Raw genomic sequence first — 13,700 nt, 5'->3', positions numbered from 1 at the left:
CTGTGAAACCGAGATGGCTCCCTCAGTAGCTTGTAGTGGGTACTCGACGCAATCAGTGTATTCTACACAGGTAATTACTTTTACTGCTAATGGCGCCTCCCATTCGGCGAAGACGATAAGAGGCTGGAAGCCTACTTAATCAGAAGGCTTCTTCATTACAGCCCCACCACCCGCTGAGTAAAACAGTTCACTGGTTCTACTCAGCAACCCACACAAATGAGAAAAATTTATTAACACATGAGCAGGACCGGACTTTGTCAGCATGTAGAAAGGGGATTGCCTTTGTGATTAAAAAAATAATAAACTAGGTTCGTCAAGTGCGCATGCGTGTGGGCCATCGTGACCAAGGCTTAACTAGGATAGCCAAGTGCGCATGCGTGTGGGCCATCATGAACAAGGCTTTTCTTGGACGTCCACGCGTTTGTACTTTTGAAGCTGGTTTGTAATGACTGGCCGGTTCAAAGTGTTCTGAAGCCATTTAGAGGCCTGAGGAAGAATAAGGGGGTGGGGCAGGGCAGGACAGGGGTGGGGACAGGGGCAGGGTGGGGGCGGGGCTTTGATGGAGCAACTCATGCTGAGTGATCGTGGGTAATTTTCTCATCTCTGAATTTACTTCCCTATTTGTGGAGCAACGGATAAAAGTGATAGTCATTTTATATTTATTCACCATCAGTTCTGCCAGGCAACCCGGTGTTTAGAGGTGGACCACAAGAAAATGAACAAGAGAACCACAGAAGCTTGTGGGGAAAGTATGGTTAGGAACGCAGTGTTCCTGTCAGTAATGCCGAGGGCAAAAGATGGCATCTCAGGGTGGAGGAGACAGCTCAGCAGGTAAAACACTTACGACCAAGCATGGAGATCCAGGCTCAGCTCCTCAGCACCCCTGTAACCATCAAGCTTTGTGGGGCGTGTTTGCAATCCCAGCTGGGGAGGTAGAGTCAGACAGATCCCTATAGCTCAATCGCCAGCCAGCTTTGCTTAGCTGGTGAATTTCAGACCAAGCAAGGGTCCCTGTATCATTAAGCAAGATTACACAGTGCTGCATGAAGACAGCTGAAGTCACTCTCTGACCTCCACACGTATGCATATTGCATGTTCTACGAAGTACCGGCAGAGATGGAATTCCAAGGAGGACAGCAGCATCCTTTCACATGAAAGGTGAATATTTAGGAAGAGACAGAAATATCACGGCAAGTCAGAAGCCGAGCTCGAGAAGTGTCTGGGAGAAGCCTTCGAGCGGAGCTTCTGAAGTGGTAGGAAGAGGGGTTAGCTGACCGAGAGACTGTAAGATGGAGCATCAGGTAAGGAAGGGCGTGGCTCAAAGAACACCTGTGGGATGAAGGGGCTGGTGGGGATGCATGGTGCAGCTGGCAAGTCTCTCTCTCTCTCTCTCTTTCTCTCTCTCTCTCTCTCTCTCTCACACACACACACACACACACACACACACACGTGTGCGCACACACACACATGCATACACAAACCCCCACAACACCAACACACACACACACACAAACACAGATACGCATCGCATCCGTATGCACACACATACCACACACAGATGCAAACTCCACATTCGACTTTAACTCTGTCACATTGGGACAGGCATGCAGTTTCAGGAGCAGAGCAGCCCATCAGGCTGTGTTATAAAGATCCCTCACAGTACTGTTGGTGCGCACACAGATACTTAGAGCATCCTCTCCTTTTGACTTCCATGACAACCAGGAAAACTCAGATCATGTGCAATCCCAGACTTAGAGGCCACGGCCTTGAAGGGGCATACCTTCTTCTGCTGTTCCGCCTTTTGAGAAAAGATGAGGCTCCAAAGGCCCCCTGCAATGCTAACAGTCAGCTCAGAGCCCAGTTAAACATCCCGATTGTAGCTTTGTCCTTGCCTACAAGAAGATCTGTTCCTATAATTCCAGTCACAACAAAGGCAGGAAGCACTGTCCTTTCCCTTAAGCCAGAGTTGAGAACTCTCCTCTAAGAGGCAGGAATTCAGCTGCCCTAGGGAGGGAAACTGGTGTTACTTTGCAGAATGCTTGATTAGCACGGGAGACAGTGGCAGGCCGATTTCTCTCCGGAGCCTTTTAGTAAGTAATAATAGATAACACGCACGCAAGGCTCTCTGTGTGTCTGGAGCTATAGAAGCACAAATGTATTAACTCATTTACAATTCGAATCATTCTGTGTAATTGCTTTCCAAGTCTCAACTTTTCTTATCAAATCAGGCAAGCTGGACGAGCTTAGCACACGCAGCCTGGTTTCTAGGTAGCCACGCAGCAAGTGCTGGCTGGACAGCAGCTAGGGGTCCTGGTGTCATCTGACCTGGGCTAAACATCCAATTCAGTAGTAACTTTTCTCATCAGGCTGTCAAAATATCTGATGGACAAAACTTAAGAAAGGAAGGATTTATTTTGGCTTCTGTTTTGAGAAGTCAGAGCCCATTACCACAGGGAAGGCAGAGCCGGATTCACAGGAACGGGGATGTACCCCTGAGACTTCCCATCTCAGAAGCTCAGGACACAGAGAACTGCCTGAAGTGACCCACTTCTTCCCAGCTAGGCTCCACCTCTTAAAGGTTTCATGATCTCCCAAAAGAGTACTGCCAGTTGGGGACCAAGTCTTCAAATACATTTGTCTGTGGGGGACAGTTCACATTCACACTGGAACACAGACCAGTCAGAACCATGGCTCGAGTGACAGGCAGCTGTGTACATTAGGGTTTGTGGTTTAACTGGACTCCACAATGTCATTCTGTGAGGAGTTGATGGTTGGTCATGGTGGCACACACCTTTGATTCATGAATGAGGCAGAGGTGGAGGCGAAGGCAGAGGTGGAGACGGAAGCAGGTGAGTCTCTGTGGGTTTGAGGCTAGCCTGGTCTACATAGTGAGTTCCAGGCTACCCAGGGCTACATAATGAGACCCTATTGAAGAAGGAGGGGGAAGAAGAGGGACAGGGGGAGAGGGGACAGGAAGGGAACGCTTTCTCCAAGTCAACCCAGAAGCTGCGCATCTGAATGTCCAGTGCGCCTGTCTTCAGTGTGTGCCTTGAGGGGCATGAGGCAGAATTAGTCCCTTCAACGCTTTTGAAGTGCTTTCTTCTCATTGGCTTTCTCCCTTGGAAATGACCCTATCTTATTTTTTCCCTCCTCAGCTCTCTGAATACCCAATCCTCAGGTTTAGCACAGGTGTCTTTCTCCTTCACTTAAAACATGGCTGTCCTCGGCGATCATTCTTTCTGTTTCTGTAAAGCCTCCCAGACAAGCACTCACTGTGAGGATCCATCCCCTTTTGTTGCTAGGACTACGTGTAAAGACATCAAAATACCACATTGGAACCCCATGAATGGTCTCTTCTAATTCTTAATTAGGTCCTGGGTTTTATGCCTAAAATAAAGTTCACACACACACACAAAATCTATCAACCAACCCAACAACCAACCAACAAGAAAGCCAACTAACCAACCAAGCTACTAACCAATCAACCAACTGACCAACCCATTAAACAATCAACCAACCAACCAACCCACTAAACAACCAAATCCACTAACCCAACAACCAACCCTCTAACCCAACAACCAAGCCCCCCCCCACACACACTAACCCACCACACAAACAAACCCAAAGCCCTCACAGTTACTGCAAATGACCTCAGACCCAGTTGTCCCCAATGCAGTTCCAGATGCTCACATCCTCAATGCTTCCCTCCTCTTCAGTCCTTTCCTCTGAGTTGGACCAACAGCCGAGTCCCATTGCTCTTTACCCCCGAGTTGATTCCGAATCCCCCTACTTTGACTCCTCTCCTATTAGTGTAGCTGAAGCTACTCTGCTTTGCACCCTCTGGGCCTCCCAAGCTCCTCCTCCCAGTACCTTGGCAACCAGCCTCATCCTTTCCAATATAATCTAATTATTAATAACTTTTATAAAAAATATAGTAGCTTCATGATTCCCAAAGACCAAGGCTACAATTAATAAAGGCTACGAAATCCTGATTATTTCAAATTCCCTCGAACTCATATTTTCTTGGTGTCACAGTGCTTCTTTATACCTTAGGGAATATCAAGCAGGCATCTGCGAGGAGGTGGCAGGCCTGTGTGCGCTTAGACTTAACACCTTTTTACAAGGAGTGGGTATTATTGGGAATTAGTGGGTATTATTTGAAATTTTCTTCTTGCAAAATGCCTTGGTGTTTATTTAATGGGACAGATGCAACTGAAATGAAATGCTTCGGACAATATACTTATTTTTAAAGTTTTGTTGTTGTTGTTAATAGTGAGCGTGTGTGTGCATGTGTGTGCATGTACATGTGTGCCCATGTGTGTGCATGTACATGTGTGCCCACAGAGGCCAAAAGATGTCATCAGATTCCTTGGAGTTGAAGTCTCAGGCAGCTGTGAGCTCCCTTATGTGGGTGCCTGGAAGTGAACTCAAGGACCTGAGCAGGGGTGGCTCTTAGCCTGAGGACATCTCTCAGGCCCCAGAATCCTTATTTTGAGCTATCACTCCAGTAGCGAGATTTGCTCAGAGGTTGGTAGGTCAGTAGTTTTTATCTGTAGTTTATAGATTTCTGTCTTTTTTTTATCATGAACACATAAAGTTTTGAGGTATAAAGTCAGATTAGCAATGGATATGAGTGTGTGTGCACGTGTATGCACACCCATGCATGTGTGTGACCAAAGCCCTGCTGTATTTGCCTCGGTTCTCATGATTAGGACAGAATTTCTATAAACAGCAATCACAGGACTGATGGGTTCATTTGGTTTCCTGGTCTGCAGGGAGAGAGCTCATCTCAGTGGGGAAGGGGTGGCAGTGGGAACAGGAGGCATCTGACCACACCGAGTCCTCTGTCAAGGAGCATAGGGATGAGTGCTGGTACTCATTGTCTCTCTTTGTATCCATCCTACATCCTAGATTCTCAGTTCATAGGATGATGTCACCCACATTCAAGGGTAGGTCTTCCTACCTTAGCTAAACCTTGGTGAAAATATGCTTACACAAACACACACACACACACACACACACACACACACACACACACAGAGAGACACGAGACAAAGAGAGAGGGAGTTTTATCTCCTAGTTGATCCTAAGACCTGTCAAATTGACAAGATTAGCCATTGTACCTTGCCTGTGTGTGGAGAAAAAGGGACCAGCTGGCTTTCCGAATGTCGCAAAGGTGAGGGCTCGGGTCGCAGAAATACACCCACCCTGTCCACAGGGCACATTTTAACTTTCCGCTGCACTACTTAAAGGAGATTAGTGTGCTCACGAATGTAAGAGCTCTCAGAAGAGTTAGGGAGTGTGTGAAGCCAATTCTCACAGCATCTAAGGAAGTACTATCAGGAAACTTGGTATTAATTTTATCCAAGGTGATGTAATCCGGCCATGAGTCACTTACCCCTTTGTGGAGATAACAGATGATCTGTCCATTGCCACATTCACTGGCCCTCTGTCAGGCTGTTTGGCTTTGACCTCTGTGCAGCCTCTGATGCCTCCCCTGCCCCTCTCTGTGACTCATTCTTGGCTCCCACGTACCTAACCTCCCTGAGTTCCCCCCTTCTCGCTGGCCTTCCTAGCCCTGGATCATCTCAAATTGGTCCTAATACATGGATCAGCGCTGAGGTTCTACCCTCGTCACTCTTTCTGCCTCTCTCTACTTCATCCCTTATCCCAGGCTGATTCATCCTTTCAACTCCAACTAAACGGCACGGCTTTATCCCAGAGGATTCTCTTGCGTGCTGATCTTGCCAAGTTCACAGTTCTCCATCTTCGCTACCCTGGAGACTTCTCCACGTGGACTCCGAATCCTTCTTGCTTCCTTTCCCCTGCCTTTCCATCAGAATTCATCTCCCCATCTCTTTACCTCCTATCTTTGGGTCTTTTTTTCCCTTTATGCAAATACTCACAACACTGAGATTGCATGCCATTGTTTATCACTCTTTCTTTAGTAACGTCCTGAATAAACTGGGGTTGCACTGGAGAGTCCCTTTTGCATTTGAACCCTTTCCAACACCACATAATTTGGAAACTGTATGGTTGGCTGCAAGTTAAGCCATCAAGTCCCCCAGGGTCCCTGGTGACCATCACCCTTCCTCTATGTCCCATCATCTCCCCTCATCTCCTGCTTGTTGTTTTGGTGAAGATTCATCAGCCTTCTTTATAAGCCACTGCCAGAGGGCCAGATGAATCTTCCTAAAACAGGGTGCCTCCTCACAGGGCCCCCAACCACTCTCTCCCAAATTGGGAACTGCCTTGGAAACCCATCTGGCGCAAGCACCTCTCGCTACAAATGAGGAGAGTGAAGTCATGGAATAGATAGCAAGGATCCTGCCTGTAGAGGTGACCAGGGAATCTGCCTGTTTTGGTGCCGGGCTATTAACTGATCAAGTGCATCACTAGCTCCTTCTCACACTGTCCCGGAAGAGCCTACATCCTACCCACAGAACCAACCAGTTTGTCTTTGTTTGTCCTTCCTGGGTTCTCCCTGGCTGAAAACTGAATATCTCCAATCCTGAGTGCTCCATGAGTCCCCTTGCTGGTGGCGATGGTCGTTTACTCCATTGCCACTAACATCTTCATTCTGATCTTTTCTTGACTTAGGGGTGGCTTAGTTCTTGTCAGTCATGGTGGCTTGCTTCCTGTGCCTAGACCGTTCCATCCAAGCCCTTCACATGTCTACCACACCTTCCCATTTACATCCAACCATTTCTATGTCTACGTTCCTCCATCTTAAAGTTTCTACATCCCGTCTTCCATGATTCCTCTCACTTGGCCCTTGTACTTCCTTCTCTGCCTGCCTAGATCAGCTCATGTCAGCAATCAGCGTCTGTGACCTGTTCTTTCTGTCCACAGACACACATTTTTGGAATCTGACTTCAGTTCTAATGGTGTCTCCATTTTAGTCTGTCCTTTAGCCATTCAATGATCAAAACTATCAACCCTCAAACTGGTGAGGAAGTGGAGGTCCCACTTCCTCTGTTTCCCATTGCACAGACTGTTACCGGGAAAGAACAGGAAACGCCTGGTTGGAAACATCCAGGACCTGACAACCAAGAAGGCAATCACATCAAGGGTTGACACTCCCTGTCTCTTTTTATTTATTTGCATGGCCCAGTAGATTCCGTTCTCAATCGTTTTAACAGTCCAAGACCCGTCAGGGCCAGCACATCACCGTGATCTATCGTCGGGGTAAAAAATCTCGTGGTGGTGACAGCCTAGATTGACAGCGATGTTTAAATCCTAAACTAGTCTCTGGATGACATTCAATTTTTTGTCATGAAGTTTCAAAATGTGACTGGAGCCTTTTCAAAGCTTTCCGCCTGGTGGAAACGCCGGTGGCAAAAGCAGACATAAACCAGCTGTGGTGGACTGGGAAAAACACTGACCTTTGAGGCCAAACACCTAGGGAGGGGCTAGGGCTCTGATGGGGGAGTCAAGCATGTTTCAAACAAGTCCTCCCTCCTGCAGTGGCTCCCAATAAGTGGAGCCCAGCTCTGAAGACACAGGAAGCATGTGACCCGCATGCCTGGCCCAGGAGGGGTGAGGTGTTTAAAGACCTTGTTTCAAAGAAGTGATTTACATTTGTATGCGCAGATAGGCTTCTGTTTCTTCCCAATCGGAATATGCCTTTATTAAGAGTCCCTGGAACTCAGACACAGCAACCACAGTTTTCCTTTCCCTTGTTCATTGTTGTGTAAGTTTTGTCTGCCTCTCCAGTCCATACCTATTCCAATAAATAGAAGTATTAAAAATTCCAGGCTTGTTTTACTGTTGCATTTGTCACAGATTCTTTTCAACCTAACACTAAACCCACTTTCTTTGACTTGAATTCTGAATGGTTCTCTCCAAAAGGACAAACTGAGGCCCTGGGTCAACACAAAGGCCAGAGTTTTGATCATCCCTTTCAGGGAAGCTCAAAATACAAGGATATACAAGATATACAAGCTCAAGATATACAAGGATTCCATTTCATCAGTGCTGTCTCAAGTATATTTGAATACCGAAAGGTGTGCAATGAGGAAAAAGACACTTAGCTTCTCAGTCAAAGAGTGTGCCACTAGGCAAATGATCTGTCTCAGAAGGTAAAGCGCTTGCTCGATGCCAAGTCTGATGGCCCGAGTTTGAACCCCAGGACCCACATGGCAGAAGGAAGGAACTGACTCCCACGAGCTATCTTCTGCCCTCCACATGCACACAAGCTTTGGCTTGCATGTCACCCCTTCCCCACACACAGACAAACATTACTAAAAGTATTCTTAAAAGAAGGAAAGAGTATTTTAATCAAGGGAATATATATTTAACTTCAAAAGTCATCAAGGAGGGCCCCACAGGGGGGTGACATTGAGCAGAAGGTAACCTCCCTCATAGTGACATGTAAGACCCGGAACTGGAAAGCCATGCCTGTCACTTTTTGTCCGTTCTTGAAATTTGGAACTCAGACACAGTAGTGTCCACACTTTGGATATCCTAAAGTATGCAATGAAAGCTTGGCCCAGAGAAACCCTGAACAGAACCCTTGTGATTAATAGCCTGTGCATTCAGCTGATGTATATTGTGAGTACAAACACTGAGGTCAGTGGAAATGATAATTAAACATGCATATTTCACAATGGAAAAGTCCCATCCATCAACCTGGACCCCAAACTGAAAACAGAGGGATGTTTTCCACTTGGCAGATGGAGTTAATAGTGTGCAAGAATCACTCTGTTCATCTCTCAGAATAGTTTCCCAGGCTGGACTGTTGAAAAGGATCCATTAGTTCATCCCATATCAGCCTCTTCCTTTTAAGAGATAATAATTTCATTGTTAAAAGTGACTCACACTGTAGTTAAGTAACAGGAAAAGAAAACATTAAGAAAAAAACCCCTAAAACCATCCAATATCCCAGCGTTGAAAAAAAAAACCATTTTAATATGAATTATATTTCAGATGTGTTTCTATCCATATGGGATAGATAAATAGATTGTTAGATGAATGGATCAGTAGATAGATAGATTATGGGTGGACAAGTGGGTGGATAGATGTATGAATACATGGATGAGTGGATGGATGGATGGATGGATGGATGGATGGATGGATGGATGGTTAGGTAGATGTATGCATGCATGGATGAGTGGATAGATGGAAGGATGAATGGATGGATGGATGGGTGATGAGCAGATGGGTAGGTAGGTAGGTTTACATATGTATGAACGAGTAGATGGATAGATGGACAGATGATGAGTGGATGGTTAGGTAGGTGGATATATGAATGCATGGATGAGTATATGGATGAGTGGATGGATAGATGAATGGATGGGTGGATGGGTGGATGGATGGATGTTGGGCCCTATTTGTCCCTGGTTTGGACCTTGAGGACAAATCCAAGCCTGGCTCAAGTTTTGAAAACTGTCTCAGTCACTTCCATACATGACCAGTGTAAGCCTGCCTCTGCCTAGCTACCGCTGATGTGCCAATTTCTTATAGGCCCCATGAGATCACCCCACATCCCTTGTCATCTCACACCACCCCATACATCATCTCACCCTATACGCTCTGTCACTCTTCCTCACCCCCATGTCATCTTGCCTCACCAAAAATCCCCACCTCCTTCCTCAACCCTATATAAACAAAAGACTGATACAATAAAACAAGTTTCTGCTTTGAGAGATGGTTAGTCTCTGGACCATCCCAGCCACCACACTCACCATCCTGCTTCAGCCCAGGATTTCTCCTCTCAGCCTAGACGGGCAGAGAGCAGGCAGATGGATGGATGGATGGGTGGATGGATGGATGGATGGATAGGTAAGTTGGGTAGGTATATAAATGAATACATGGATAAATAGATGGATAGATGGATGAGTGATGAGTGGGTGGGTAGGTGGGTACATGTACTCATGTATGATTGAGTAGACAAATGGATGGATGAATCAGTAGATAGATGGAAAAATGACAAGTCAATGACAAGGTGGGTAGCTATATGCATCCATGAATGAGTCCATGGGTGGATGGGTCAATAGATGCAGGATTAGTAGACATATGGATGTATGGGTACAGATGGATGGTTGGGTGAGTGGGTGGACAGATGGACAGATGGGTAGAATTGCACCCCTTTATTCTTTCCTAAGGTTAACGGTCATCCTTTTCTGGTGACTTTATCTACCCAATCCTCAGTCAACAATCAGAGAACAACCCTGTCTCGTAAACTCAATTACTATATTTTTCAAATTTACAGTGGTACTTCAAAAAAAAAAAAACCTTCTGAGCTAATACTGCTACCTTTATCACACTAGTGAAAGTTTGTAAGTCATTTATGGACTCCACAAGTTCTTACAGATACGACGAAACCAAGAAGTCATTTAGAGTCACCTGCTATGTCACAACAAGGTCTAAGTGGACAGGTAAGGACAGTTAATTGTACTGTTCAAGCTTACCCAATGTTGAGAGGAGAATACAGCACTATTGCCTTTGATAAAGGGACTCAGTGGGACCCTCCTCTCATGCTCACTAACATCTGTATTATTCAGGCCAGTGACTCTCACCCTTCCTAATGCTGAGACCCTTTGATATGCTTTCTCTTGTCATGGTGACCCCCACTTTATAACTGATTTTGCTACTGTTGTGAGTTGTAATGTAAATATGTAATATGTAGGATATCTGATATGGGACCCTTGTGAAAGAGTCCTTTGACACTGAAAGGGGTCAAGACCCACAGGCTGAGAACCACTGGCTTGTGCATCCCTTTAATGAAAGGAAGAGGTGAGGGCCTGTGCTTACCGTTAAAGACCTGTCTTCAATCTACCAGAACCTAGATGCCTTCTTGAACGATTAGAACTTTGGAGTGTGGCACCAGAAAGGCGTGAAGTAGCATCATCTACTAGTCTCCAACAGGGTTGGCCAGTCAGGGCACAACTGCTGGTTGGTGGCTTTGTTATGTGGCTCTTGCTGTGAGATAGACATTTGTCAACAATAGTGGCCTGTAGCCATTTGATGTCAGTCAGAACATGCTAGCCCTTTCACTCTACTGTATGTGGATACACACGCATGAATGCCTGCGTGCATATGTGTGGTGGCTGGATACCACTCATCTTGTTTTGGAGACAGAGTCTCTCACTGGCATGAAACTTGCCAAGTGGGCTAGCTGAGCAGAGAGCCCCAGGGATCAGGTTCTGACAGTCTCTACTTCCCCATTGCTGGGATTCTAATTGCATGCTACGATGCCTGGCCTTTTGAAATAGGGGTTCTGGGGGACCAAATGCCAGTACCAAAAGGCAAGTACTTTTCCGACTGAGCTCTCTTCCTAACACCTTCTTCGCCCCTTCTGTTTTGATAACTGAGAAGGGATCTGGGATGAGCTGGATGCAAAGCCACCCGTGATTGAGAACGGGTGCATCGGGATTTCCCAATGCGAAGTACTGCATGTCTCCTACCTAGCAGAGGGAAAAGCATCTTTTAGAAGTACAAATGGTACCGTTTTCTAGGGTTCACCATATGTGTCCCCAGATCAGGCTGAGAGGTGACAAAGGCAAGATGAGCAATGAGCCCCATGCCATCAGTGATATCTAAAAGAGGCTAGTTAGGTCTGGGTTGCCTTGAGTCCCACACCATCAATGATGTCTGAAAGAGGCTAGTTAGATCTAGGTAGCCTTGTGCCCCACACCATCAGTGGTGTCTGAAAGAGGTTAGTTAGGTCTGGGTTGCCTTAACCCATGTGCCTGAGAATAAGAACAGAAAGGCGCACAAGACAGGCAGATCCCTTCCCAGAGATGCCCTTGCTTCTGTATCCACAGAATTCAAGGTGCAAGCCAGCCAGCCAGCCAGCCAGCCAGCCATCTTTTCACGTCCATCAGATGGCCAGACAGCAAGGAAGGAAGGGCTGCTGACGCAGATAACGGGAGCCATTAGTCCCTCGCCAATTATGGCAGCTGCGGTGGCTCTGTCTTTGAGGGGCAGGAGTGGTTCAGGAATTGTGAATTTAAATCTTGCAGTTGGAGCTCAGATCACCGCTAGTGAAACAATGTTTAGAAGCGCCTGAAAGATAGCAGCTAATTAATGAACAGTCAGGCCCGGTTCCTAAGACATTTGAAACAAAACAGGACAGAGCTCTCTGCTCTGTGTACTTCGGGGACTGACAGAGAGCCAAACCGGAACTTGACAACGAGCAGAGGAGCCCATTCCTCTTGTGAGTTCCCATGAGCCACCAGTTCTCTTTAAAGTGTGGCTTTTATGTTGAGAAAGAAGAGTATTATTTGGGGAGCCAAGCACGCATGTATGGGCTGCACGGGGTACACACGTAACACACACGGATCTTGCTAATCGTGTGGCAAACTGTTCTGTGCTAACGGTTTCCAAACTTCCCCTCCCTCACGCAAACAGTACCTATTACTTTAAACACCCGGGTGTCTCGTAATTGTTCAAAAATGTGTCAGACTACCAGTAATTCAAGTCCTGTCAAAAATAAATCTCAGAGACTCACTTCTTCCAGTCGGTGCCTTGGGAAAAAAACACGCCCACATGTCAATTCCCGGAAGCCTCTGCAATGTTTCTTTGTTCTGAATTTGTGTAAACAGAAGAAGGCTCCTTTCCCTTAACAACTGTTTTCTGAAACCTATATAAATGTTTACGTGAACCTCCTTGCAACAACACCTAACCGAAGCAATAAAAGCCACCGTGTAGGTAAATACACAGGCACAGTGCTGTGTGTGCCTCTTGGTGATAAAGGTTCCTGTGAGAAGGAGCAATGTCGCGACTTGTGAATTATTCTCTCACTTTTTTTTTCTTCCTTCCAGAGGTCTGACCCAAAGCATTTACATTTTAAATTGGAAATCAAACCAATCTCCCATCAGAAAGGGGTGACAGTCTCTGGCTCTCTTCCCCGTGTATCCAAATGAGATTGCTTCACAGATAATCTCAAAATCACAGATAAATAAATGAAGGGGGAAACTGAGTATAAGAAAGAAAGAAAGAAAGAAAGAAAGAAAGAAAGAAAGAAAGAAAGGAAGGAAGGAAGGAAGGAAGGAAGGAAGGAAGGAAGGAAGGAAGAAAGAAAGAAAGAAAGAAAGAAAGAAAGAAAGAAAGAAAGAAAGAAAGAAAGAAAGAATTCACAAAAGTGGCAGCTAGTGAAGATGGGATAGCAGAGTTTCTCTGTGTTTTTGTTTTCTGTCACTAACCGGTACCGGGAGCCCTGGAGAGCAGAGTCCAGTCCTTACAGAAAAGCATACGGGGGCTGTGAACAAGTACCAATGACGGAGGAGTCATGCATGGCTCTCTCGGGCCTTGCATTTCTGATAGAACAGTTCTTTGGCTGAATAACATTGCATTCATCTGATCAGAAAATCAGCTCCCATTCAGTATTTCTTGCAAAACCAGAATTTCAACAAGGGAAGAAACACACAGACACCCCTAACGTTGAGTGCCCCTCTCCCAGGTTCTCAGCTAGCTGTCTTTACTGAAGAAATAAACACAGCCGTGAGCTGTGCCCAGATGGAGGCCGAGAAAATGTTAGGATGAAACCCTAAGTCACTCTCTTCTGGGGCAAATGAGAATAAGTTGGCTTGCGTTAGGCGAGGACGGGTCGATATTTCATTATTAACACGGTGACAATTGCATATTAACAAGAGGTCATTTTCCCCCCAAGCATCTAACTGCCAAACCTGCTGGATGAATGGTTTCCTTCCTCCACTGGAGCATCTTTCTGTTTCTCTTCTGCTAATATGGAAACT

At 46.1% G+C, this 13,700-nt stretch overlaps 1 protein-coding gene across 4 annotated transcripts in view; it reads right to left on the bottom strand.

Annotated features, from left to right (window-relative positions):
- Tshz2 (teashirt zinc finger family member 2) overlaps nucleotides 1-13,700 on the bottom strand; it is a 440,243-nt gene that overhangs the window by 336,478 nt on the left and 90,065 nt on the right. The gene's annotated exons all lie outside the window — the stretch shown is intronic.

The sequence above is a fragment of the Mus musculus genome, chromosome 2 (assembly GCF_000001635.26).
Source record: "Mus musculus strain C57BL/6J chromosome 2, GRCm38.p6 C57BL/6J".
Taxonomy (NCBI): domain Eukaryota; kingdom Metazoa; phylum Chordata; class Mammalia; order Rodentia; family Muridae; genus Mus; species Mus musculus.
This window is presented reverse-complemented; position numbering and strand designations above follow the sequence as displayed.